We start from the raw sequence: 27,686 nt of genomic DNA, 5'->3' as shown, positions 1-27,686 counted from the left end.
GAGAACAGTAAACACAACCCTCAAAGCTGTTTAAGCAAATCAGAACATAGATAGCCAATAATTTTATTACACAGCAATTGCACGAATCCGGACGAATGGGTAGATAATTATAGGCATTAAGTTATACCTAAAGCCCTTTAGTGCATTAATGAGTTTGCTGATGAACTAATGAATGAACTGGAGTTGACTTTACTTTATTACTATGAACACAGGATCTGCATTTTACAAAGTGCAACTCTGTTGGTTTTTCTTACAAAATATAGCAGAACTGTATTGTTATGCTGATATGCTGGTAGACAGGAAGTTCAATAATCAACACGGTTTTGAAGAAACAAGCAAACTCATTAAACTGTAAAATCAATTGTTACACAGAAGAAATCAGGCATTTTGGAAGCCAATTACAACAATTTCACCAGTCAGGTGATTTAAGTGTATTAAGAGTATCAGACAAGCTGTATTACTCAATACGCCCTTTTCCCTGATTGACTTACTGTACAGTATGGATAACTGTTGCAGTATGTCTTTTACAACATAGCCGTGGAGGAGCAATAAATAACACTAATGACAAATACAGTATCTGATAAACAGGCTGGTAAAATAGAGTAAATTTGTAAGGTAGGGATTTGTTTTTTTTAACTGTTTGCATTAGAAAAGTAAATGGCAAGGTGTGGCAAAGTGGTTGGTAAGGGGAACAGATGTCGCGGTGATGCGGTGCAGGAGTGATGAATAGACAACAGTGATTCAGTGAATAAGTGCTTTATTGCTCTTTTCCAGGTCGGCTAAATCTACCTTCCCCATTACTCCCCCCTCCCGGGAAAAATAATCCGCATTTTGGTGGTCTTTTCCCGCACGGTGTACCATGTGGTACATGAAGGGCTGCAATGCCAGATACCACTGAGTTATCCGGGCATTGCTGTCCTTCATTGTGCTTAACCACTTGAGTGGGGCGTGGTCTGTGACCAGATCGAATGAGTGTCCCAGCAGGTAGTATCGTAAAGACCGAGTAGCCCATTTAATGGCCAAACACTATTTTTCGACTACGGAGTAGTTGCGTTCCCGAGGTAACATTTTTTTACTGAGATATAATATCGGGTGCTCTACTCCAGCTACTTTTTGGGACAAGACTGCACCCAAACCTACATCCGATGCGTCGGTGTGGAGGATGAATCTCTTGGTGAAATCCGGTGTGATAAGAGTGGAGGCCTGGCAAAGTGTACGCTTAATAGTATCAAACGCTCCCTGACACTCAGCTGACCATTTAATTAAATTTGGAGCACTCTTTTTGGTGAGGTCGACTAACGGGTTAACCACTGTGGCGTACTCGGGGATGAAGCGGCGGTAATAACCGGCTAAGCCCAGTAGTGACCTCACCTGAGTCTTGGTTTTGGGGATCGCTGCATCAACCAAAGCCTGGATTTTGGTGACTACAGGTCTCACCCTTCCATTCCCCATTAAAAATCCCAAAAATTGAGTCTCTGTTTTGGCAAACGCACATTTCCTCAAGTTAGCTGTCAGCCGGGCTGCCCTTAGAGACTGAAGAACGGCTGCAACCCTAGCCAAATGCTCTCGCCAGGTGGAGCTGTATATCACCACGTCATCAATATACGCTGCTGCATATTCATGATGTGGGCGTAAAACCTGGTCCATCAGTCTCTGAAAGGCAGCAGGCGCACCATGTAGCCCAAACGGCATGGTTTTAAAGTGGAACAGCCCTTCTGGTGTTGAAAATGCGGTTTTCTCTCTGGAGCTGCAGGTTAAAGGGATTTGCCAGTATCCCTTCGTCAGGTCCAGAGTGGAAATAAACCTCGCTTTTCCCAGTCTGTCTAAAAGTTCGTCGACCCGAGGCATGGGATATGCATCGAACTTAGCAATAGCGTTCACCTTTCTGAAATCCACACAGAAGCGGTTGGTGCCGTCTTTCTTAGCCACTATGACGATCGGACTGCACCACTCGCTCCTGGAAGGCTCAATCACCCCAAGCTCGAGCATATCCCATACCTCTTTGCGAACGCCACTTCGTCGACTTTCCGGGATCCGGTACGGTCTCTCTCGCACTGTGACACCTGGTGGAGAGATAATGTCATATTCAACTAAGTTTGTCCTGCCGGGCACATCAGAAAAAACATCGCTGAACTCCTCAATAAGCTTACGCAGCTCTCTTTGCTGATCCGGAACCAATTGTTCCCCCATAGAAATCGCTCTTGTGCTCGGGGTCTCTGGACAGGGACCTAAATCATCCTCCATATTGCCTGGGGCTATAAATAAGACCTCCCTTGCCTGCCAGGGCTTTAACAAATTGACATGATAAATTTCACGTTCATTTCGGCGATCGGGCTGTCTAATTTCATAATTTACTTTCCCTATAGCCCGAATCACCTCATACGGCCCCTGCCATTTAGCACACAGTTTCGATTCAGATGAGGGAAGTAGCAGCATTACCTTGTCCCCTGGTCGAAAGGTTCGAATCCGTGCATTTTTGTTGTAATGCTGCTGTTGTCGGTGCTGAGCCGATCTGAGGTTGTCTTGGGCCAAACGACCGACCAAATCCAGCCGATCTCGTAGTAGGAGCACATACTTCACTACATTTTTAGACGAGCCTTTGTGCTCCTCCCACCCCTCTCTCAGCAGGTCGAGAATGCCGCGAGGCTGCCGGCCGTACAGGAGCTCAAAGGGGGAGAACCCCGTTGAACTCTGCGGCACTTCTCTCACCACAAAAAGGAGGTAGGGAAGAAGCGATGCCCAATGTTTCTGCTCCTGTGTTACAAATCGCCTCAGCATCGACTTTAAGGTCTGATTAAAACGTTCAACCAAACCGTCCGATTGTGGATGATAAACGGACGTCCTGATGGGACGTATTTTTAATATTTTGTACACCTGCTGTAACGTATTGGACAAAAAATTGGTTCCGTGATCAGTCAAAATCTCCTTGGGGATCCCTACTCTAGCCATAATCTGCGCTAACTCGGTGGCTATTGCAGCTGCACTAGTGGACCTCAATGGAACTGCCTCTGGGTATCGCGTTGCATAATCCACCACTACTAATATATGCGTATACCCAGAGTCAGAAGGTAGCAATGGGCCCATTATGTCCATTGCAATGCGCTCGAACGGAGTGGAAATAATCGGCAGTGGGACCAAAGGAGCGGGGCGCACTCGACCTGGCGCTACTCGCTGGCAGTCTGGGCATGTGGCTACATATTTCGACACATCAGTATGAAGACCGAGCCAATAGAATCGAGCCAATATTCGCTCCCTCGTCTTCTCGGCTCCGAGGTGCCCCGCAAAAGGGATATCATGCGCCAGCCTCATGACCTCGGTCCGACAAGACGGGGGAACCAATAATTGTGTTACAGGCTGTCCTGTGCCCGCGGCTAGGTTTACCCTATATAGTAATTGCCCCTTTATACTGAAATGTGGATATACTAGCGGCCCAGCGCCATCAACATCCTTACCTTCAATGGACCGGACCTGCCCCCAAGCGTGCACCAGTGACGGGTCGTTCTTTTGGCCCCACACTAGGTCCGCGCTTGAGTACCACGGGTCCGGTATATTGAGAGGGGCTGGAATAACCTCTGCCCTAGTCGGCCCAGTAACCTCGCTCTCTCGGTCACACTGCGTTCCCACTCCCTTCGACTGGCGTTTGTTACCATTACAGCACTCTCCCACCAGACCCCAGCCTTGTCTCAAAGACGCTCCCTCCCATTTCGCCGTCCGTCTCTCCTTATTTGTTTTTCTAGGACGGAACAGAGGGGAAAACATTTCAGGATGAAAAGGAAACACATCACCAATCCGTTCCTTTTTCCCTTTTTCTGCCACGTTTACGTGTGTGGCTGAGACTGCCATTATTTGCACCAATTCTTTGAATTTTGGCCAGTCTCGGCCCAGAATAACTGGGTGCGGCAACCTTTCCGCCACCCCGACTACAAGGTGACGTTTTATCGGTCCTACCGATAAATATACTTTTAGGGTGGGGTATGCCGCCGTGTCTCCATGGATACAGGAGATGGCCACCTGACCTTGTGGCCGCCACGACATACCGCCCAAGAGAGCTGTCCTGATCAAGGTTTGCTCACACCCTGTGTCCACTAACGCGTGGGTTTTCACATTCCCTAAAACCACGTCAATCAGACAGGGCCCCTCCCAACCGTTTTCCCCCTGCTTACCCGTTCCAGGTGTCCAGTTGCATGCAGCCACGTCACACTCCATAGCAGCGGGGCATGACCTGGCCCTATGTCCTGGCTGGTTACACCTAAAACAGAGTGGAGGGACAGAGGGGGCATAGGTTAAATATCTGTCCCGCTGCTGGTAGGGCAACGGGGCAGGGGCAACACCTCTACCCCAGCTGGGGGCCATCCTCGGTCTCCATGGGGGGGAGGCAAGGGGGCCCAACGGGGTCGGCGGTCTGGGAGGTCTGGGTGCCGGGACCGAGGGTGATGGTGGTGGTGTTGGAGGAGAGGGAGGGAGAGGTTGGTTCCTGAGCAGGGCAGGGGCTGACAGGATCCCGACCCGGGCTGACGTCAAAGAGTCTTCAAAATCTTCGGCCAATTTGACCGCCTCCTCCAGGGTGTCAGGGTTGTGGCGCCGTACCCACGCCTGAGTTTCGGCGCCGACCACATGGCAGAATTGTTCCACCACAATGGCTTCCCCCATTTGTTGAGCGGTCTTCTTCTCTGGGGTCAGCCAATGGACCATGTGGTCGCACAACCGCTGTGCCACCACCCTGGGGCGTGTCTCCGGGGCTCTCCGGTACTCGCGGAACTGCGTCCGGTGGGTCTCCGCGGTGATGTTGAGACAACGGAGGATAGCCTGCTTGACTAGGTCATAGTCAGTGGCGTACTGGTCGCTCAGGGCGTGCCTTCGGGGCTGACATCAATGATGTTCCGGTAGGGGTCGCTCCTGCAGCAACGATCAGCCCTACCCGTTCAATGAGCGCCGTATAGCGCTCCTCCCTCCGTCTCTCCTCTGCATCCCGTCTGATCTCCAGTGCCTGCAGCAGCTCCGCCAGTGCGTTGCGGTCCATCCCGGATCTGACACCACGTGTGGCAAAGTGGTTGGTAAGGGGAACAGATGTCGCGGTGATGCGGTGCAGGAGTGATGAATAGACAACAGTGATTGAGTGAATAAGTGCTTTATTGCTCTTTTCCAGGTCTGGCGACCGTCAAAAATAATAAATCCCCGGCAATACACAACAATGTGTAAAGCACGGGGATAATGAAAACAAGGGCACAGTCCTGAACAAAAACAACGGTACGGTCACCAGTCCTGGGTGATCGAAAACGTGCAGGTGCTCAGTGCAGTGGTGCTCCGGATAGTGCTCTCCTTTCGACAGCTCCAGAGATGTGCGTTAACTGTCTAGTGCTGAATACAAAAACAGACAGTTACACGGACAGACACAACAATACAAAACACGAACACAATCCACTCTGAGAGCTCCTCTCTCAGTCCTTCTCTCTCTCCACTCGTTTAACCCAAACGAAGGAGAAGATCAGCGTTACCCTTGCCCCTATATGTAATCCTGCATGATATCGAGATAAATGGTTGCAGCTGCCTTATTACTTGCAGCTGCCTTCGTTTACCTTTCAAATCAATACGGTCTTACAACAGAGTCGCGCTTCCCTCCAGGCTGACCCACTTCCCTGACCCGGAAACGAACTGTCAGGCCAGCCCTTCCAGATACTTCTCCTCCCGTTCTTTAGCGCCCTCACAGGTTGGGAGGAAGATTCATCACCAGAACTCATCTTTCCGTCACACAAGGGCACAGAAGGAAGGTGTTGTTAGAGGAGGGAAAAAAGCTGGTTATTAGCCTCCCGCTAATGAACTGGGTTGCTGGTTTGTCAGGGAAAGAAAGGCAGCCAGCATAGATCACCCTCCTCAAGGATATGTAATACAAAGTCTGATACAAATCCCAGGAGCATGAGCCAGCCAGCCTTTCTTTGCAAAACCTGTTTTTTAAAGTTGTGCAACATTGGCTAGGGACTTTTTTTTTTAACCTACAAAGCAGCTTCAGCCATGTGAACAGAATAAAATCAAATAAAAACTGTTGTAAAAAAAGACGTAAGGCTTAATAACGTTATTTAATATGCAATTTTTTACATACAAAACAGGTAAAACAACAAGAGCCTTTTTAATTTCTACAGACGCACAAGACAGCTACCATATTTCAGTTTGAAAATCAAAGCCTCTCAATGGCTGAACAGGTTAACAGGTAACAAGGAGGAACACCGATCTCCCTGATGTGGAAATGGGCAAGGTGGATGGGATTGATTGATAGTTTGCAAGTGCATGCATCAAATGACAAAGTGCACACTAAATGGATGAAGCTCATATTTAATGTTTGATGCCAGTTTTTAACATTCGACTGTTGCATTTAACATTCAATGTTAGTATTTAACATTAGATACTTGCATTTAATATTCAGTCTTGAATTTATTATTTGCTGTTAAAATTTTACATTTGATATGTGAATTTAATATTTAATGCTAGTATTTATTATTTGATGCTAAAATTCAATATTCGATACTTGCTTAAATTTAATGAATTGTCATTCATTATTTAATTTTTGTTACTTTAACCTCCCATACTTTTGTAGCCTGTGAACTCTATTTTAAAGCAAACCCTGCTTGTTTACATTCCCCAGTAGTAGTTTTAGCTGTAGGGATGGAAGCTTCCTCACTGCTTAAAGCCTTCCTGGCAGTAAGTCAAATATACAAGAATATATTTTTATATATAACACTTAGAGCAACATTACAGTATATATTATAATACTTCTTAGAACCATATAACAACATGTCATTCTTCCATGTTAATAAGATAGTGGAAGCAGAGATTGCCAAGTTTATATGTAGTAAGTATTCTTTACTTACAACCCACAAGGGACAAACTCCACTCAGAAGGTTACATGATCAAAGGCAGCATTGTCTTACTGTGAACATAGTTTTACTGGCATACAGTTTTCAACTTTGACCAGATGATAACACTATTGCGTCAAGCATTTTCCAAGTCGAGGTTTCTGTTAATTTCTTGCTTGTGGGTGTTTGTGTTTTCATGTGAGAGTTGGGTGGATGACAGAGTTAACTTAGAAATGCTGCAAGTAGATCATTTACTCGCATTCCGTATCACTAAAGCCCTGAGGTCATTTCAAACAGTCATTTCCTCTTGGCAACAATGCAATGTATAATTAGTATGAATCCCTGTGACCTGAATAAGTTCCATCGAGCATTCATCTCACCTCGAATGAAGGTCATATGGTAATCGATAGCAAGCAAAAGTGACTGTAACCTTTAGAGAACTGCATTGACATAAAACAGACTATTGTACAGTGTTGAATTGGCGTATAAGTTGCAAAAGGAAAGTATAATTCCACACACACTGATGTCTGGTTTCACAGACCCTGATTAGCACTAATCTTGGTCTACCTTACCTGAGATAACACTAGGTAGACCAAGACTAGCCCTAATCAGGGTGTGTGAAACCAGTCAAAAGCAAAGGAGAATAATATATACATTTAATACAATTGTATTTGCTGTTGTGTGCCTTGAAACTTTGTGGGTCTTAAAACTGCACTTTTAAACCTACTGTGCTTCAAAATAGATTAAAACTAGTTTCTAGTGCATATCTTTTTTGGTAATCCTGAGATGGGGTGAGTCTTTTCAGTCATTACCTTTGACAGACTTTACTGACGCCCTTATTGCATGCTCAGCAGCGTATTGTAACTTGTCCCGATAAGACAAGACCTGCATGATAATCTTGATATTCATATTCATTGTTTGCTTTCTTGTATGAAGCAGAAATGATTATGTTAGTTTTTCCTTCAGTTGAACTTCTTGAAAGTGTTTTTTTTTTTATGATGGGGTAAGTAGTGCTAATTATCATTTTCCAAATAAATGGTTTAAATCATGATTTTTTATGTCCACAAGTATCAGTGTTTTTACATGGCCAGTAATATTCTGAATACTGAATAATCCGAATATATATTCCACCATGTAAACAGCATATTCAGAATATAAAGAGGAATATTCCACCTCTACATATTTGAAATATTGGAGGTGGCATATTCCACTAGTATGAGAAATACTAACGGAATAACAGACATGCGCAATAAGAAATAATCTCAGCAGTAAACATGACGGCACATGTGAGAAAACGCTGCTATTTTTGATCTGATGAGGAGATATCACGTTTATTAAGGATTTAAAAGTAGTAAAACAGCTTGATGGCAAGAAACAGATGTGCAGAAGTGTTTAAAGGGAGGTGGAAAAAATCATGAAGGGGCATTTGAGAGAACTGTAGATCAAATTCACCATCGATGCAACATTTTAAAAGCACAGTTCTATAACGCAAAAAAAAGAACAGAAATGGGGCAAATCTGTAAATTTATCCTATTTCAACCTTATGAATGACATACTGGGTAATCTCCCTTTGTCTTCACTGACCGGGTGTAGCATGCGAAATTGCATCCCGTGGGTTAGTGCGCCCCTTCAGCACAGCAATGTGCCTTAACATGTGCACGTCATATGATCTAAGGGGAGACGATGGGAGTTTAACATTTTAAAACTAGAAGAAACAAGCAAATATTGTCCATGTTCCTATTTGTAAGTTTTTCCCATATCTGTATTTTTGTTGTAGGTGTGTTTATTCACATGTTTTACTTGTATTACAAAAAATCTGCAAAAATACTGTAAACTGTAATTACAGCTCTCTAACAGAAATCCAATCACATGCTCTTTGAAAAAGCAACTATGCATATGATGACTATATACATATATATATATACATACACACACACACACACACACACACACACACAGTGTGCCGTGAAAAAGTATTTGCCCCCTGTCTGATTTCTATGGACAGATGAGTCAATAGTGGAACTTTTTGGCCAACATGGGCCCCGTTCTGCCTGGCGAAAACCAAACACTGCATTCCACAGTAAAAACCTCATACCAACGGTCAAGCATGGTGGTGGTAGTGTCGTGATTTGGGGATGCTTTGCTGCATCAGGACCTGGACGACTTGCCGTCAATGAAGGAATCATGAACTCTGCTCTGTATCAGAGAATTCTACAAGAGAATGTCAGGCCACCCGACCGTGAGCTGAAGCTAAAGCACAGCTGGGTCATGCAGCAAGACAATGATCCAAAACAAACAAACAAGAAATTTAAAGTTGTGGAATGGCCTAGTCCAAGTCCAGACCTAAACCCCATTGAGATGTTGTGGCAGGACCTGAAATGAGCAGTTTATGCTCGAAAACCCACAAATGTCACTGAGTTGGAGCAGTTCTGCATGAAGGAGTGGGCCAAAATTCCTTCATGGTGCTGTGATGGATCAATAACTACAGGAAAGGTTTGGTTGCAGTTATTGCTGCTAAAGGTGGCGTAACCAGTTATTGAGTCTAAGGGGGTGATTACTTTTTCACACAGGGCATTGATGTAACTTTCTTTAATAAATAAATGAAATAAGTATCAACATTTTGTGTTATTTGTTCACACAGGGTCCCTTTTATCTAACATTAGATTTTGGTTGAAGATCTGATAACATTCAGTGTCAAAAATATGCAAAAATGCAGAATACCAAACAGGGGGCAAATACTTTTTCATGGCACTGTATATACTATATATATAGGAGCGGGCACAGGGGAAGGCAGCAGAAGGGCTGATAGGTGACGTAAGGTGTACAGCGGTATCGGCACTATGCTTTAGTGCAAGAGGGCCTGGGTTCGTGCCTGCCCTCCGTCTGTGTGATGCATCTGCCTGCGTTAACCGAGATTGCTACAATATATATATATATATATATATATATATATATATATATATATATATATATATATATATATAGTGATGAATACTCTTACACGTTCGTTACCCCTTTCAAAGTAGACCCAGGAAACAGAAATTGATTTTTAAGGGCTGACGCGCACTTTTAATAAACACCAATCAAAAATTAAACAAAACAAACAAACACCTAGCTCCTTCTTGGAGCACTAACTATACAGTCTGGAACCTAACCTAACTGAACCAGGACAGCAAAGCCGTTTACCTGTAACACAAACACAAAACTCACACCATTTAACACAGCACTTTACCTTGACTGCTTGTAAGCAGACCACAACCTCTGCCTCCCTACCCACAGCAGCCTCTTAAATACCCTGCACCTGGCTCTAATTTCCAACTAACACCAGGTGCAGGGGATTACTAACCAATAAAACAATTAAGACAGTTGCATTTTCACATGTTTTGGCAGGGAAGGATTTTAACCCCCTCCCTGCTACCTTACAATATATATATATATATATATATATATATATATATATATATATATATATATATATATATATATATATATATATCTGAAAAAACAAATAACAGAAATATTCATCCATACCAGCTCTTTGCAATAAACAACAAACTATTCTACTACAATCAGCACTCTTTTGGTTTGTAGTGGGAAGCAAGGTACACATGTAAACGCAGAATATGAAAGGAATAAAATAATTCCACCAACATGTATACAGAGCATTCTGAATATTCTAGTATATTCTGAATACTTGTGCCATGTAAACATACTGTATGTCACACAACACAATGTGACATGAACAAAATGGTGATTTTCAAAAGGCAAAGAAAGCCACATCACTTATTAATTTTTTTCATCAGACAAATACTAGGATGGATTACAGTCAAACACAAATATAATAGGGGCCATTAGGGACAAGCAAGATGTAGCATCCAGAACAATGTACAGCATAGCAGAATATACTGGTTGAAAGTATTTATTTTTAATTAACATAATTGTAATCAATGAAGTACCTGCAAAACAGACACATTTGCTTTAACAGCTAATTAGTGATTAAGTCAACTCTGCCTATGTCCTTGAAAGTTATATTAAAATAATTTAAGTGTATTGTTGGTTTTATTTAGTTTCTTCTGGTATATAGTTGGGTTACAAATTATAACATTGGTTTTATTTGTCTTAAATTATCCATTTAATACGTTTACCTCAATTCACTTGCAAAATGTATGTATTGCAAGATGTTGTTAAACATTGACGTTAGAAGAGTTGAGAAGTGCATGAACTAAACTCAAATATTCTTTTATTCACCCTTTTTTTTAGTCAGTCAGGAAGTGGTTGATCAAGACATGTGGTGATGTGTTTTGGAAAATAGTACCAAGAATGGCACAGGGTTGCTTACCCTCAAAAGGCAAGGGCTCCCAAATGACCAGACTAGACTGAGATGAAACTGAAACCTGTATCATGCAAATGATAATAACCGCAGTACAACAAACCAATACCCAGAGGAATATAATGGGTAGTTCCAGGAAGCTTTAGATAAGCTGATTTTATTTTACTTATTGAGAACCACATGCTTGTATCAAATAAAAGCATAGTAAAATGTAGTAAGTAAAGTTCAGGTAAGACTAGAAAAGCCTTTACCATGCATTCTACATACACAAAAATACATGGTTTGTGCTTCTAGTAAAGTAATAGTAAGGTTGTTTACAGAGTAGCATTATAAATTAATAGTAAAACAAACATTTCAGACTCACCATGATGAGCTGTTATGATGAGAAACAAGGCAAAATCATTACACTGTACAAGAACAGTAAATGTAAAGGGGTTCTGCCTTCTACACCCCTTAACCACCCACGCTTCTATACTCTGCCATAACTGGGTGTGAGCATAATGTATTATCTTTGCTGCTTCAGACCCAGTCCTCTTTAAAAAACAGGAAAACTCCCTCTACATTACCAGTAGAACACCAGTGCATTACCCAGAAGAAACTTTAATTAACCTGCAACATTACTGATTTGTACTGCATGGTGGTCATAATACACTAGCAAGCTTCAGCGTATTAGTTTGTACCATTATGGTACCATTGGTGTGTCAAAATATGCAAATACTGTCACTTGTGTAAGCACTGCTAGTTTAGTTTTCCATTTTGAGGACTAACACCCTTAAGAGTCCACCATTTTCCTCTTGATGTAATCTAAATTTCAAGCTAGTACTCGGCAGTTAAAAATATCTCATATCAGTATACATGCAGGTGGTGGACTGAGCTGAGGCTATTGATCTTGAGCCAATGACTCCAAAAGTAATAAATCACCTTGACAAGCCATTGTGCAACCGGTGGAGTGCTATGATAGGTTTCACATATAGTATTGTGCATTTATCTTAACAGCTACAACTGGTTCAAAGGTGGTGCCTGAAAACCGTGAATGCAGTGTCAACTCAACCGCAGCTACATTTACATGCAAGTAACAGAAGCTGCTTCTACAGCCAGGAAGCAATTACATTTTAATCGCCTGATTGGACTGTTTGATCTATTACCTAATTCAGCCTCTTTAGGCAGGTTTGTACTACATCAGCTAACCTTCCTGTAGCATGCCTCTTGAACAAACTATTTTTATCAAGGGTGTAACCATGCTCAGACAAGCTTTCTTTCTTTCTATTGTCTTGATGGATTTATAGTAAAGTGTTTTTGTGCTATCTTGGGCACACTTTAATAGTTTTCGAGAAGCTGCCTGAGATCTCAGTAATGAATATTGCAGTGTGTTTGACTTGCTTACAAAAGGGCTACAGATTCTCAGGCAGATAACAAATCAAGTGCACCCCTGGTGAGCTAGTGACCAGCAATTGGAATTGGAACACACATTCACTGCTTTAAGATACACATGTCCCCATGGGTTGTATATTTTGTTCTTGGGATTGTAAAGTATAAGTTTTTGCCAATAATTATTTATCCAAATCTTCTCAATAATGTGTTTATCTACTAAGCCAAAGGTAAGGTTTTTACAATAGTGAGGGAGAGGATAGTCTCCAAGCAGACTCAAAGAATCTACTGGTTATAGTATTTTTGGTCTTTTCTTTTTTTAAGTTTTGAAGGTGAATGACTGGGATTCCACTTGGGAGATAATGACTGATAAACCAATGATGGTCATTGCTGGTATTTTCAAGAGGGGAGACACAGGGGAGGGCAAGAACAACTTAGCTGTGGCACAGCCACACTGTAATGAGCCGTTCAGAAAGGCCTGGAGCCCAGAACATGATCTGGATGGCTGACACAAAGCTTCACTTCTCAGCGAGAAGATCTGCTGCATAGCAACAGGGGTGAAGAGATGTTGAAACATCATCTGATCCTGTATATTTTCCCAGTTCTAATGCATGGCAAGCATCCAAACCAATGAAAGGTTACATGTCCAAGAAGTAATGATATGTATCACTCTTTTGCCAAGACTTTAGCACCTGCGGCAATGCTGTCATGTTTCTATGAAGGCCATTATGTTGAAAGGTTGCTGTGGTGTTGCCAAACCTTTCTCCACTCTAGGGTTAATCTTTATGCAAGGTATGATGCATACTATAAATGCTTATCTGTTCTAAAGTTCAAGAGTTGTTTGCTACTATTTGTTAAAAGGCACAGTGACTTTTTTATGTGAAAGGTATCTGTTCAGGCTTACAAAAACATTGTACATCTCAGAGACAGGTCACTTGTAGAACAGAATGTAATAAGCTGTTTGTCTTGCATGCATTTTCTTCGTATTATTATTGTTATTAGTAGTCGTAGTAGTAGTATTTAATTATTTGATTGGGGTTTGTTTTAAAATTTGAGGTACATTTTTTCTAATTTTGCTTTTCAAATTAAGGGATAGTGTCCATATTAAAATTCACAGAGTGTAATAGTTAATTAGTTACTTTTGGATGTGTTTTCTTTTGTTGAGTGTCATGGTTTTCTGAAGCACTAGTCACATGTTAATTATTTAGACAGCTATTATAATCTCACTTTATTTTTATGTGTTACCTATTTAATCTCTTTGCCTTGGCCTGTGTGCAATGTTGACTGTTCTGCAACTTTGAATTTGAATATAACTAACTGAATATTGCTGTTTGACTTTAACTTGGCAACTTATATTGTGATTTAGCGAATTAACTAGCTTGGGCTATACTAAACTCTGATAAAGTCAAGTAAGTATCTATGAAATGTACTGTCTTGCAATGACTTCAATTTGTTTGCTATTGTCTGTTATTCTAAATAGTGGACTTTTTTAATATAAATATATTAGATTTTAAATCTTGTTGTGTGATCTGGTGGGTTACATTTTCTATTTTAGAAGAATTTGCCATTTATACCACCCAGAAAAAGAAAATGGCACAATTGTTAGCTTAGCAAATTATTTTTATTTATTTATAACCGGTTTTTATTTTTATTGTAGCCGTTGCTCAAATGAGGTGTCACTTTTCAGTACACTTCCAACTGATTTTTTTCACAATATTCTGATGAGTTCACAAAATCAACAGAAATATGTTATTAAAAATGAAATACAAGACATAAATTTAAAAGAAAACCTAAAAAAAAGGCCAGTACATAATACAGTATCAAAGACTAGACTACTCAACACATTCCTTTTTTTTTTTTTTATCAAGGTCAACTCATTTAAAAAAAATTGTGAGGCCTTACGTTTGTTTGGTAGCTCATTTCAGTCATGTGGTGCTTTATAAGCATACGCATGCTTGCCTTGTTAGATGTTACACTTGGTTGATAAGAATCAATAACAGCTGCTAGTTGATATTATTAGATTGTTTGTAAGTCTTATGCCTCTTTATTTACACATTGCGTGGCAAAATCATAGATGGGCACTATATAAATTATAGGAGATTAGGGTGCAGAACCTCCAGTCTAAAATAATTTATACAGTATTGGGTACAGTATCCTGTATAATTTATATAGTATTGGTTGTAGTAACCAGGAAGTATCCTGTGTGGAGAGCATGGGTTGCAAGTGCTGAAGACTTCTCTGTGATACTAAATAATACTAGAATCAGTGAATGGAGTTTGTGATTTTGAAAGCTACTATGAATGTGTTTTGGTTAATGTTATTTGAGACAGTTAAAGCAATGAGTTTGTCAAGTTGTTTATAGTTTGCGTTTGACGTTAGCGAGTCTGTCGAGCTAACTAAAAATAATTAAAGAAGAAACCCAATGGAGTGGACTACAAGGAACCAAACAAAGACTCCAGCGAGTGTGTCTCTACTGAATCCAGGAACAACACAGAGGAACTGCTGTGCATCAACAGAGAAGGCACAAACCCGGCGACTACCACTTTGAACCTCACTCTTCATACTGTAATTGTTGGGAACACAGCTGTGGTTTAAAGTGTTTTAAGGGCAGTGTAAAATAAGCTATCATAGGAAGATATTGAACATGTTGAGGATTTGGGCAAAGAAAAACAAGACCAAAGTGGTTTATTGACTGTTTTAAGTCCCACTGGAAGCAAGTGGTGGTATCTGTGAAAGGAAGCAAAAAGAGAAAACTATAAGTGGCAACTGTATAACAAACAAGGTTGAAAACACTTACTTTTGGTTGGGACTGAAAGTCTCCACGGTCACCTTGTGGCTCTAGAAAATCTTTAACCTGACATTCAAGAAGACACCACTGGTCCACCACTCACCGCCAGAGGTTGCCATAAACAGGACTGTGGGAGACTGAAACAGAAAAACACCTGGTGGTGGGACTTGAATAAAAAAACATACTTATAAATAATAAACACGCCTGGTGGTTAACAGTGAAACTGCATACAGTCTAGCTTATTATAAGTGACAAAACCACTTTATCACAGATGGTGTTAGAAACCACTTTATCACAGATGGTGTTAGAAACCACTTTATCACAGATGGTGTTAGAAACCACTTTATCACAGATGGTTTTAGGGGTGGGATTCTGGAATTGACGCTCAATCAATTCCCAGTTACCAACTGTATCACTATCACTTCTGCCATGGACAGCATTATTAATGCCCTGGTGCAAGCCATCGCTGTTCAACAGGAAACCAATCGCCCTGCCAGGGAAGATGGTATACAACAAAGGGAAGACCATATACAACAAAGAGAAGTCATCCACCAGGTCTTACAGGAAGAGGTTAAGAGAAGATCAGGTGCAATCACCCACCCACATCATCCGACCAACTCATCTGCTTCAAAAACAGTTGCCTGAAGATGACAGGGGATTTTCTTGTGTTCTTTGAAAGGATAGATTTGAGATAAGCCTGACTCTGAGACCAGTGGGCAGGCCTGCTCGCTCTGTTTTTGTGCAAAGATGTACAAAAAGCTTATTTTGACCTGGACATCATGGATGTAAATAACTTTGAGCAGTTAAAAGCAGAAATCCTTACTAGAGCTGGAGTTACAACCGTGGCCAAAAGATGGAAACCAGAGATCAAAAGTTCGACAAAGATTTTAGAAATTCTAATGATGGATCGGTTCCTACGCTCACTTCCTTCCCAACTGAGAAAATGGGTGGATCAAAAATCCACAAACTCTAGATGAGTTAATTGGCCTCGTGGAGAGACAGTTGGTAGTAGATGAGCTAGCCAAGGAACCCCCCCCCCCCCCCTATGTCAGTTTTCTAGGATCCCACAAGAAAACATAATGGTGATCCGCAAAACAAAGCTGATGAGAAAGGGGGTCAGAGAAGGTGTACCACATGAACGACAAGCTGTCCAACCACCCATTCAAGTCACTGACACAGGAGACAGACCGGTGTCAACGAAAACACCACACAGGTGCCCAGTTTTATTTTCAAGGTGCATTTTTTTCTTTTTAGCCTGCAGAGGGCGCTGTTGTCTGTGGTCTGCTTACCAACTATGGTAAACAGAACCACAGGAATACCAAAAGACGGTAAACAGTTCAGAGTGCTGGCGCACTTACAGGTGCTCCAAAGAATAATCCAAAAACAGAAGGTGAAAGGAAAAAGGAAAATAAAACAGTACTAAAACTACAAATAAAAGGTGCTGAACTTGGCAGCGTTATCCTGGTCACCAATACCCGCACAACCCGGATCTCCAACCTACTCTATGGGTCCCTCAACCTGCAATATACAATATTTCAGGGTCTGCCCAAGGTTTCCCCACTGCCTCAATCTTTCTCGCGGCTGGTTCTCGGTCCTGGACCAGTGCTTCCGCACACTCTGTGCGTCTAAAAGGGCAGACCTGAGGAAATGGTAGAGCGTTATCTTATAGGGCTAACAATCTCCCCAAGACCCGCCTCCCAGCCACTCAGAAAGAGGGAAAGTCCACACACCCTTTTTCCCACCTCCCCGTGTCACTGCCATGACTCACAGGCGGGTATTGGACAAGTGCTGCCCTCTTCCTGCAACACTATGAACACGCCAGCAGAGTCAGCACAGATCTCCCCCTGCTACACAAGCCTATATGTTACCAGTGCCACAAGAAATGACACATAGCACGAGGCTGTACCCAGACTGATGAACCCATGCAATGCAATATGAAGAATTAGCATTATGGTGTCATAAGTGTCTCCTGGTAACCATTTGTAGTAATGCCTATCTGATGGGGGCAATGGTCTTGACCATCCCTTTACTGTATAAAACCTACAACATGAAAAATTGTAAACGTAATACCGATCCACAAAAAGGGAAACAAAACTGAACCAGGTAACTACAGACCAGTAAGCCTGACTTCTATTATATGCAAACTTATGGAAACTATAATAAGATCCAAAATGGAAAATTACCTATATGGTAACAGGGTACTGGGAGACAGTCAACATGGTTTTAGGAAAGGGAGATCGTGCCTAACTAACTTGCTTGATTTTTTTGAGGATGCAACATCCATAATGGATAATTGCAAAGCATATGACATGGTTTATTTAGATTTTCAGAAAGCTTTTGACAAAGTCCCGCACAAAAGATTAATTCTCAAATTGAACGCAGTTGGGATTCAAGGAAACACATGTACATGGATTAGGGAGTGGTTAACATGTAGAAAACAGAAAGTACTGATTAGAGGAAAAACCTCAGAATGGAGTGTGGTAACCAGCGGTGTACCACAGGGATCAGTATTAGGTCCTCTGCTATTCCTAATCTACATTAATGATTTAGATTCTGGTATAGTAAGCAAACTTGTTAAATTTGCAGACGACACAAAAGTAGGAGGAGTGGCAAACACTGTTGCAGCAGCAAAGGTCATTCAAAATGATCTAGACAAGATTCAGAACTGGGCAGACACATGGCAAATGACATTTAATAGAGAAAAGTGTAAGGTACTGCACGCAGGAAATAAAAATGTACATTATAAATATCATATGGGAGATATTGAAATTGGAGAAGGAATCTATGAAAAAGACCTAGGAGTTTTTGTTGACTCAGAAATGTCTTCATCTAGACAATGTGGGGAAGCTATAAAAAAGGCTAACAAGATGCTCGGATACATTGTGAAAAGTGTTGAATTTAAATCAAGGGAAGTAATGTTAAAACTGTACAATGCACTAGTAAGACCTCATCTTGAATATTGTGTTCAGTTCTGGTCACCTCGCTATAAAAAAGATATTGCTGCTCTAGAAAGAGTGCAAAGAAGAGCGACCAGAATTATTCCGGGCTTAAAAGGCATGTCATATGCAGCCAGGCTAAAAGAATTGAATCTGTTCAGTCTTGAACAAAGAAGACTACGTGGCGACCTAATTCAAGCATTCAAAATTCTAAAAGGTATTGACAGTGTCGACCCAAGGGACTTTTTCAGCCTGAAAAAAGAAACAAGGACCAGGGGTCACAAATGGAGTTTATAAAAAGGGGCATTCAGAACAGAAAATAGGAGACACTTTTTTACACAGAGAATTGTGAGGGTCTGGAATCAACTCCCCAGTAATGTTGTTGAAGCTGACACCCTGGGATCCTTCAAGAAGCTGCTTGATGAGATTTTGGGATCAATAAGCTACCAACAACCAAACGAGCAAGATGGGCCGAATGGCCTCCTCTCATTTGTAAACTTTCTTATGTTCTTATGTTCTTAACATGAAAATTATAGAATTAGTCTATTGCTGCCCCCTGAGTCACCCTGCCAACCTCCAGTTAATTTGTGAAATGTGCTGTTAAAACTAAGGGAAACTTACTCCACTGCGATTAATTTCCCCATTTGCTAAGACGTTCCCACACATTCTCTTTCTATTCAAAAAGTGCTGTAGTGTCTTTCACAATCAACCTAAAAACATCACCTCACCATTTCCCACAACACAGTATTACTCTGGTTCAACTTTGTACTCCAGTACCTATGGCCTGTTGTGTAAATAATGTGTTAAACTTTACAGGAATTCCATCACAATTCCAGGAAATCAAATACAAAAAATGGTTCCACCTGGAGATGCTCAGCTTTCCTACAGTACTTAGTTCTGGGGCTGGCAACAGGGGTTTCCACTGAATAAAAATCGAACATAAGGCATGTTGTCAAGACTTTGAAATGACTCAAAGCTTACATTCATTCAGATCTTACAGAACTGTAAGATTCCTGCTAAAGAAAACCTGGACTTGGAGGGTCTAATTATTTATTTTTTTCCTTGACAGATTTCAAGTTTTCTTTTTTTTTTTCCTTTTTCTTTTAAAGGGTAGCTGCCGATCCCTGATTACTTTTTCATTTACAGATAGTGTGCAAGGAGAGATGAATCAATTTAAGATTTTTACAGTTTTTGCTGAGAAAATAGATCAGACCAGTTTAAGTAGTCATAGTCACCTCAGAAAAGTGAGCAATCACACTATACATAGAGAAAATCAGCTTTAAGTAGTTTTACCATCTCTCTTCCATGTAGTAACTCAGCAGGTGACATTTGCATTGTGGTATTTTTCTGTAGCCCACACGCAAGCAAGCGCTTCTTTTCCTCCCAGCTTCTGAAAGTGTTCTTGAAGCAAATGCAGTCGTCATCTCCACGTTGTCATCATGAAGCTAGGTAAGTACAGCTCCAAGGCCATAGTCTGAGGCATCAGTTGTCATAATTGTAGGTAAAGTGGGGTCAAACAGTGCGAGTGCAGGGCTATTTACAATCAAAGTTTTTATAGTTTTGAAACTAGTTTGTGCAGTGGCTGTCCAGGAAAAGCTTGAGTTTCCAAAAAGCAGTGCTCTTAATGGTTCTACCACTGAGGCGTAATTCGGGATGAATTTTGCATACCAAGACATATGCTCTAAGAAAGGGTTTGTAAATCTTTTGGTGGTGGTGCCTTGGTAACCACGGCAACATGATCGGGATCGCGTTTCAATCCAACATGTGAAATCATGGGAATCTGTGTGGCCCCTGGTTCAAATCCCGGGTCACTTACTAACTTGCTGTGTGACCCTGAGCAAGTCATTTAACCTCCTTGTGCTCCGTCTTTCGGGTGAGACGTTGTTGTAAGTGACTCTGCAGCTGATGCACAGTTCATACATCCTAGTCTCTGTAAGTCGCTTTGGATAAAAGCGTCTGCTAAAATAAACACATAATAATAACGATATGCCCCAGAAATATGGTACACGTCTGAACCAAAACTGTCCATCATGTGCAATAAATGCTGTGAGGTCTCAAGTGTAGAAAACATTTTTGCTCCCCAAAGTTCCGCAGTCACCATGGCTTTATTTGGTTCCCTCAGGTCCACGCAAAGGCAAATGTCTCCTGTCTTTCTATATAATTGCTACAGGGGAAACCCATTCAGAAGATTCAATTTCTTCTATGATGCCATTCTGAGCTAGTTTTTTAAGCATGTGCGATAGTGTCTCTCACCGAGAATGGTATGCAACATAGTTTCTGTTGAATGGGTGTCACGTTAAATTGTGGACAAATCCCTTCGCATTTTTAATTAAAGACATTGTGAAAGACTACTATTCAAAATGTTTGTCAAATAATTGCATAAAGGCACCACAAAGCAGTTTTTGGACAAACTCACAGCATTGAAAATTTGTGTCATTGCTTTAGGAACTCTACTTTTTTTACTTGAGAATTGCATTAAACATCATCTTAATAGAGTAGTCCCACAGTGACCACTCTTGGGATATGCTTTTTGTTTAAAAAAAAAAAAATGAGAGAGACACTCAAACTGTGACTAATTTAGGTCTTCTAGTTATACATCAAGACTATGGGAACCTGTTCAGTCATTTTGAGGCAGCCTTTATCTAACATCCATCTTTGGGACTGTCAGCACTGGGCTAATTACAGTAAAGACAGTGTTTTATGTGTTTTGTTCTTTTTCTAAAGTATAGTTAATCAATAACAAATAACTCCAGTAATTAAACATTTCAGCACATCCCTTCATCATATCACTACTTTCATCTGTTTAATTGTTTTCTACTTGTTTAGTTTGACTTACATGTACACTCAAACTTCTAGTCCTGGAGGTTGATTGTTGAAATGCCACTGAAATACTGATTTCCATTTTATGTTTGATTTTTTTGCTTAGTCTTTGCAAGGGACAATGGAAATCAGTACTTCACAAATGAAGTACATACTGTAGCGTGGTCTTTGGAATAATTATCAGGCACCATATATACAGTCAAATCTCAGAGAGATTTATTTATTTTTCTTCTTGATACAGCAGTAGTATAGATTTAGCAGGGCAGACTTGAAACCGAGAACATGGCCGCTTGTTTATCTCTCGTTCGCTTACAGCGTATGTAAATATATATATATATATATATATATATATATATATATATATATATATATATATATATATATATATAATTATTTAGTAAACAAACTACACTCACAAACTCCTGATGTGGACAGGCTTCAGTAAGGAAGATGAGGGTTTCTTGTTGTTTACTGTTTCTACCTAACCCGTGGCTATTCATTTCAAACTCACATTATTACGAGTGAATGAGATTCTCGTTAACTAGTCTCTGACGTCACCGTCTTCTTCCTCACTAACTTCCCGTCTACCCCGGAAATCCAGTGTCTAAACGGCCAAAATGCTACATATAGAATTAAACACAAATGAACTGAAATATACTGCTTACATTTTTCCAGTAATAGTAATAATAAATCCTGCGTTAACCTAAAGGTTATTATATTGTTAATTCCCAACATATAGATATATAATTCTGCTGTTTTTTTTTTTTAATTCTACAGTAGTAAATACCATTTGAAATGCTGTATGTAACTGCAAACAGAGGTACCTTAAACAATACAAGAAAGCTTCCAAAGAACGGGAGTTTATTATTTATACAAAACACGCTCCTGTGAGCTTTACACTACAATAAGTAGTACAGTTTTACAAATTTATATTTGCCAAATGTAATTAAAATTGTATATGTTTAAACCGTACAACCGTTGTGCCAACGAAAACAGAAGAATAAAAGTTAAACAGCAACTGTTTTTCCTGCCCGACATCACAAATACTGCCGTGACTGTCATTTACTGTCCCGGATGTACCTTATTTGCGCAAAATGTCTACCTGTGGAACAGGAAAACTGGTCTAATAGAATGGTATTGTACGTACTCAACTGTACGTACTAAAATGCAAAAGACCTGCATGTGGAACATGCAAACTTTATGTATTACACAGTATATACGTTATAAACGAGTCTGTTTTGACCGGAGTAATTCTCCATTAAAACCAGGGACATGCCTCCTCAATACGTTGAGCATGGATCTCCGTTATAAGTGGAGTGCACCTGTAGTACATGTCGGGGGGGAGAAGTCAGAGGTTCGGAGTAATTAATTGAAGGAGTATTTGTTTCTGAGCGCATATATATATATATATATATATATATATATATATATATATAGATATAGAGAGAGAGAGAGAGAGAGAGAGAGAGAGAGAGAGAGAGAGAGAGAGAGAGAGAGAGAGAGAGAGAGATACATCATCACCTTCACTGTCGCATAATGTCAACAGCCGGCATATTTATCACGAATTACAACAAGCACTGTAAAGCAGACAAAACAAAAGATATGGACTATTCTTTAAACATTTTTTTAAAAAAGTTCACATCAATAAAAAAATAATTCAAACAAACGTTTTTAAAAGCTCAATAAAATGAAAACACGCATATAAACCTCACATAGTCTTATTTGCATTCAGTGAGAGAAAACGAGAGAAATTCACCAGATACCTGAAAGAAAAAAACAGTGAGCAAAAAACAAACCTTGAAAAATGGTGAAGGGTACATATAATACAACAATAATACAGTACCGGTAAGAAATTAAATACCTGTATATCTTGACATTCCAAACAATCAGACACATATCTTCCCTCTCTATACACTGTATAACCCATCCTCAGTACCACTGATTAAAAGAGAAAATGAAAACTTTTTTAGTTATCCTCCTCACCCCTTCCAATGAAATGCTAATACTAAAAGGAGCCCAGTGTGAGCTCTCCCAACCCATAAAACACCACAAACAGCAATTCAAAAACCAAGTTAGAATTTTAAATGACTTATTTCTGCTAACTTTCAATTACATGTAAGCATATATTTTCAAACTGTCAAATTGCATGTGAGTAAATATATGTACACTAAAAATTAGCTGACCTTACAATGTAAAATTTATGAAGCATTGAAATCAATATTTCCAGTAACCCAAAATTGTTTTGTTTTGAACTACATATTAGAGACCAAAATCATATTGTGGCTTTCCAGACAAGATCGTTAAAGTTAAATTTCAAATATAAACAGAAAAAAATGCTTTATATAATAAAATATACAGCACAGAGATGATAGAATCTCTCTTGTCCTCACTTACCACCCTACCAAGAGAAAGATAGACAAATTCTCAACGACCGATCTACAGCGCCTATTTTCAAGACTCCCCCCTTGATGTCATTTAAAAGAATGTGGTACACAGTGACATTCATCCTTCTGGGGAACCTTTGAAAGACATATACCCATGTAATAGACCACAATGTAATACATGTAAATCCATTTATTCTGAAACAGTCACTAAATCCTCATTCAACATTCATGAACATTTTACAAGTACCTCCAAAGGAACAGTCTACTGTATTATCTGCAAGAAATGCAACAAATTGTATATTGGGGAAACTAAAAGGCGTCTATAGACCGGTTTGTAGAACACTTAAGAAGCATTCACATTAACACCACTGCATTTCCAGTAGCCCATCACTTCAACAGTGATGATCACACTGCTGAAGACATCACAGTCTGTGTGATCAATCAATGCTATGGAAACAAAAGGAATGCGAGTATCTTCAAACTGGGAACTTTGGAAACACTGGGAATGAACATTGTATTATAATAATCATGACACCATAGAATTTTTGTATAATTACAAATCTTGAACAACAAGTTTACTGCACTGTGTTTACTTTTCTTTTTAAATAGCTGAAGGGTTTTTCACCTGAAACATCCTGAAAATAAAATATATATTTTTTATCTTTTAAACATTTTGTGTACATTTAAAAGAAAAAAAAAAAGTATCTTTCATATGTCTTCAATTTTGTACACTGCAGTTTTATATATTAGACCCCTTTCTTCAGGTCTGCATGAAGGACTCAGCCTTCCCACCCCCACACAGAGGCAGCCAGACTCTCCAATACACATTAAGATTTGTTTATTTATACCTACCTTATTAACTACAGACAGATGTCCCTCATTTCATTAGAGCCAGGTGTTTCCCATCCTGGCTCTAATTCCAGCCAGAGGCATTCTAGGGGATGTAGTCCTGTATCCTACTGGTACTACATTTTCCCCCTACATACACCCCCTACTCCTCCACTATCCTACTGGTACTACATTTTCCCCCTACATACACCCCCTACTCCTCCACTATATATATATATATATATATATATATATATATATATATATATATATATATATATATATATATAAAAAACTTATCACTAAAAAATACTTAATTATGTAATTGGGTACAAGACTGATGATTTTGATTGGATAACCAAGTTACAATAGATATCTCCAATATAATGTTAGATTGAAGTTAGACCATAAAGCTTAGTGCAGAAAATGACATGTGACAACTGCATAGACACAGGACGATGACCTCACAGAGAGAGAAGCACATTTACAAGCATTTTCTGGATTAAAATCAATGAAGCGGTGTTAAATGACCCCAAGCAAAGCAACTTTTTTTTTTTCCTGTGAATGAACCTTATCACCTGAATAAGTTAATAAAACATTTTGTATGCTGGAAAAACAAAAGTTAAACATTTGTATCAGACATTGCTTCAGTTCCAAGTGCACATTTACTACTTACTCAGCACTCTGGTCCCGGTTTATTTCAGCATTTTTTAAATACAGCAGTAATTTAGCTGAATGGTGCAGCATGGTATATGCCTAACAGGAAAGCTGGAGGCTTGGTCTGCTGTAGAGAAAAAGAGAGAGAAAGAAATGAGTGGAGGGGGAGAGGAAATAAACTTTACATTACACACAGATAGAAACTACACAGTGGGGGGAACCAAAGGACTTATATATACAGTATACACACACACACACACACACACACACACACACACACACACACACACAAATGTCACTTTGGTGTCCTAATTTAATCACTTCTGCCAGAAGAGGCCTACGAGTCAAGTGAATGTGTGAGGTGACCTAGTTTTTTTTTTTAATGCACTGCAGTGTCCAAACAGTGGTAAGAAGGGGAGGGGTGGAGAGCAAAAGGCAACGTGAGCCTCTAGAAAGCAAAATACTGGAGATACTTCACAGTATGTTGGGTCAAAAGGAATAGTAATACAACTTTTTTGTAGATGCTGTGGACTACATGTAATACATTTGCGCAGAAAAAATTAATTATTAATTATTAAGTTTTAGCAGTGGCTATGTGTAAAATTACTTTTGGCACCCATAATGGGACACTATTTTTATAGAATTTTCTATGCTTTAATAGAGTTTTGAAATGCATGTTCCAAGCCTTGAGGGATCAGAAAGCCAGTGCCAGTTAGTACTATTAACATCATTCCATGGGTCAAAATGCGTCAAATTCAAGGGACAAATTGAAGAATCGTAATTTTAATGATTGTCAAAATTACATTATTTGGAATTTCACAACTGACTTATCTGAATAATCTCAGAACAGGTTGATACCAATATATAGTTGCTGATACACCACTGAAATATCGGTAGTGAGCCAGTCTCTCTGTGTAGCTCATTCAATAAAGCCTTAGCTTACAGCCCTTGAACACTAATGTTAAAGTATTGTAATAAAAATGTTCTTCTGTTATAATTCAGTAGTACTTATCTTGTTATAGTTATAACAAATCGTATATCTTTTACCAGATAAATTTAGTTTGAACTTGGAATTTATATTACAGTGAAGCTGTTGATACTGAAGATAACATTGCTAAGAACAGTAACCGTGTGAAAATCACATTTTATTAATGGTGCATTGTTAAAAAAATTAATAAAATTGAATTAGTAGTAGCAGAAACATTACATTTAACCATTCTTGGAGAATGTCGAATGATCCAGTTACACTCGTTGACAAAACAAATTTACTGACAAAAAGGATTTTCTCCATCCAAGTCACTGATGACAACACATAACTAACAACCAGACAGCGACGTACCTGACAGTACTGGGTTTAAAAAACAAAAAATAGGACATACTGTAATATGCATTTACCATGGTAAATATCAGTGATTTGGGGTGATGTGAGTTCCTATCAGGGAAAGCACAGTCATGTGCCCTCTGCATTATCTTGGGTTGGGGAATGGTGCTTTATAAGAATAGTATATCATTATGTGTCCTAATGTAAAAAGGAGAAGTTTGGGGTGAATATCTCAAAAGTGTCAATCCAAGTGTTTGTTTGTTCTTTAGGCCGTGTTCCATTACATCCGCTCATGCACAGGGCTCAGCAGTATGTGTAACATCGGTACACCACACGGCACTACATCTCCATCATGAGTGGCTTGCAATTACACATCTACACTTTTAATGATGCAACCATTAATAGCCACGTTCCTCTCAAGATTTACAGATAGACCAAGCCCAGCCCTATTATTACATGACGTAGAATATTGTGTCATTTCAGAAGGTGATGCATATCTCCATGCAGAAAGGTTTGGCATCACAGATCCTTCCCTACTCTGTAATGAATCACCCTGAAAAAAAAGAAGCAGTTTATTAATACTGTACAGAAAGTACAGGGTTTTGCACTGCATGGACAATTTCAGCCTACTGTATTTCCCAGGGTATTTTTCATACTAAAAACATACAATTGGATTTTCTCATGCAAAGCATATATTCAATTAGAAATTTAATCATTTTAATATTACATCATTCGTAACCTAAACATTTGGGTTGTTCACTGGAAGACCTTTTCTAAATGTGAAAATGGCTCTCATGCAATGTAATGCTTTTTAAAATTATATTCATAATCTATGGAGATGGCTTCTATGTTCCAGTATTACTTGTGAAATGAGCTACTTTACTACAGTAATTGACACATTGGTCTTGTTACATCAAGGACATATTAAGGTTTGTGGACTTACAGAAAAGCTTGAGCCTTCAGCGTGAGGCACAACCTTCTTTATCTCGGGGTCTCCCCCAGCGCCCCTGCATTATTTATGTTTTATGATTTATTTATTGTATTTGTTTGTTTTATGATTTATTGTATTGTATTTGTGTATATATTTATTGTATGACGGCAAAGCGCCATGTGTTTTATTATTGTTTTGCAGCGTGGATGGGAAGCCCCATCCACATTAAAAACCTGTGCAGAAGGTGGCCATCTGCCAAATTAATTAAGTGATTAATTTGTTGCTAATCGGGAGATGGTCACCTGCATAAATACCTGCAGCTTTCTGCACTCCAGGGTGGGGTGTTCGAGAGGTGGAACAAGAGCGGAGAGAGAAGAGAAGAGAAGACGAAACTAAAAACGCTTAAAGGATCCGTAAAGGCTACTGCCCAGCTGGACCTTAACAATTATTATTTGTGTTTGTGATTTGTTTTTGT

The 27,686-nt window shown here is 39.8% G+C and overlaps 1 long non-coding RNA gene across 2 annotated transcripts in view; it reads right to left on the bottom strand.

The window, feature by feature from the left end:
- Positions 1-23,131, bottom strand: part of LOC121317209 — a 32,379-nt gene extending 9,248 nt beyond the window's left edge. The window contains exons 1-2 of one of the 2 annotated variants that reach the window (XR_005950489.1): positions 22,952-23,131; positions 15,344-15,471 (exon numbers count right to left, since the gene is read on the bottom strand). This is a non-coding gene — a long non-coding RNA (uncharacterized LOC121317209). Of the gene's footprint in view, positions 1-6,863; positions 6,915-15,343; positions 15,472-22,951 lie in introns of those variants that run through there. The other variant, XR_005950490.1, reaches the window with a different exon arrangement.
- Between the last annotated feature and the right edge of the window lie 4,555 nt (positions 23,132-27,686).

Source organism: Polyodon spathula, chromosome 6 (genome assembly GCF_017654505.1).
Source record: "Polyodon spathula isolate WHYD16114869_AA chromosome 6, ASM1765450v1, whole genome shotgun sequence".
Lineage (NCBI taxonomy): Eukaryota > Metazoa > Chordata > Actinopteri > Acipenseriformes > Polyodontidae > Polyodon > Polyodon spathula.
Note: the sequence above shows the minus strand (reverse complement) of the source record. Positions and strands in the feature narration are given on the sequence as shown.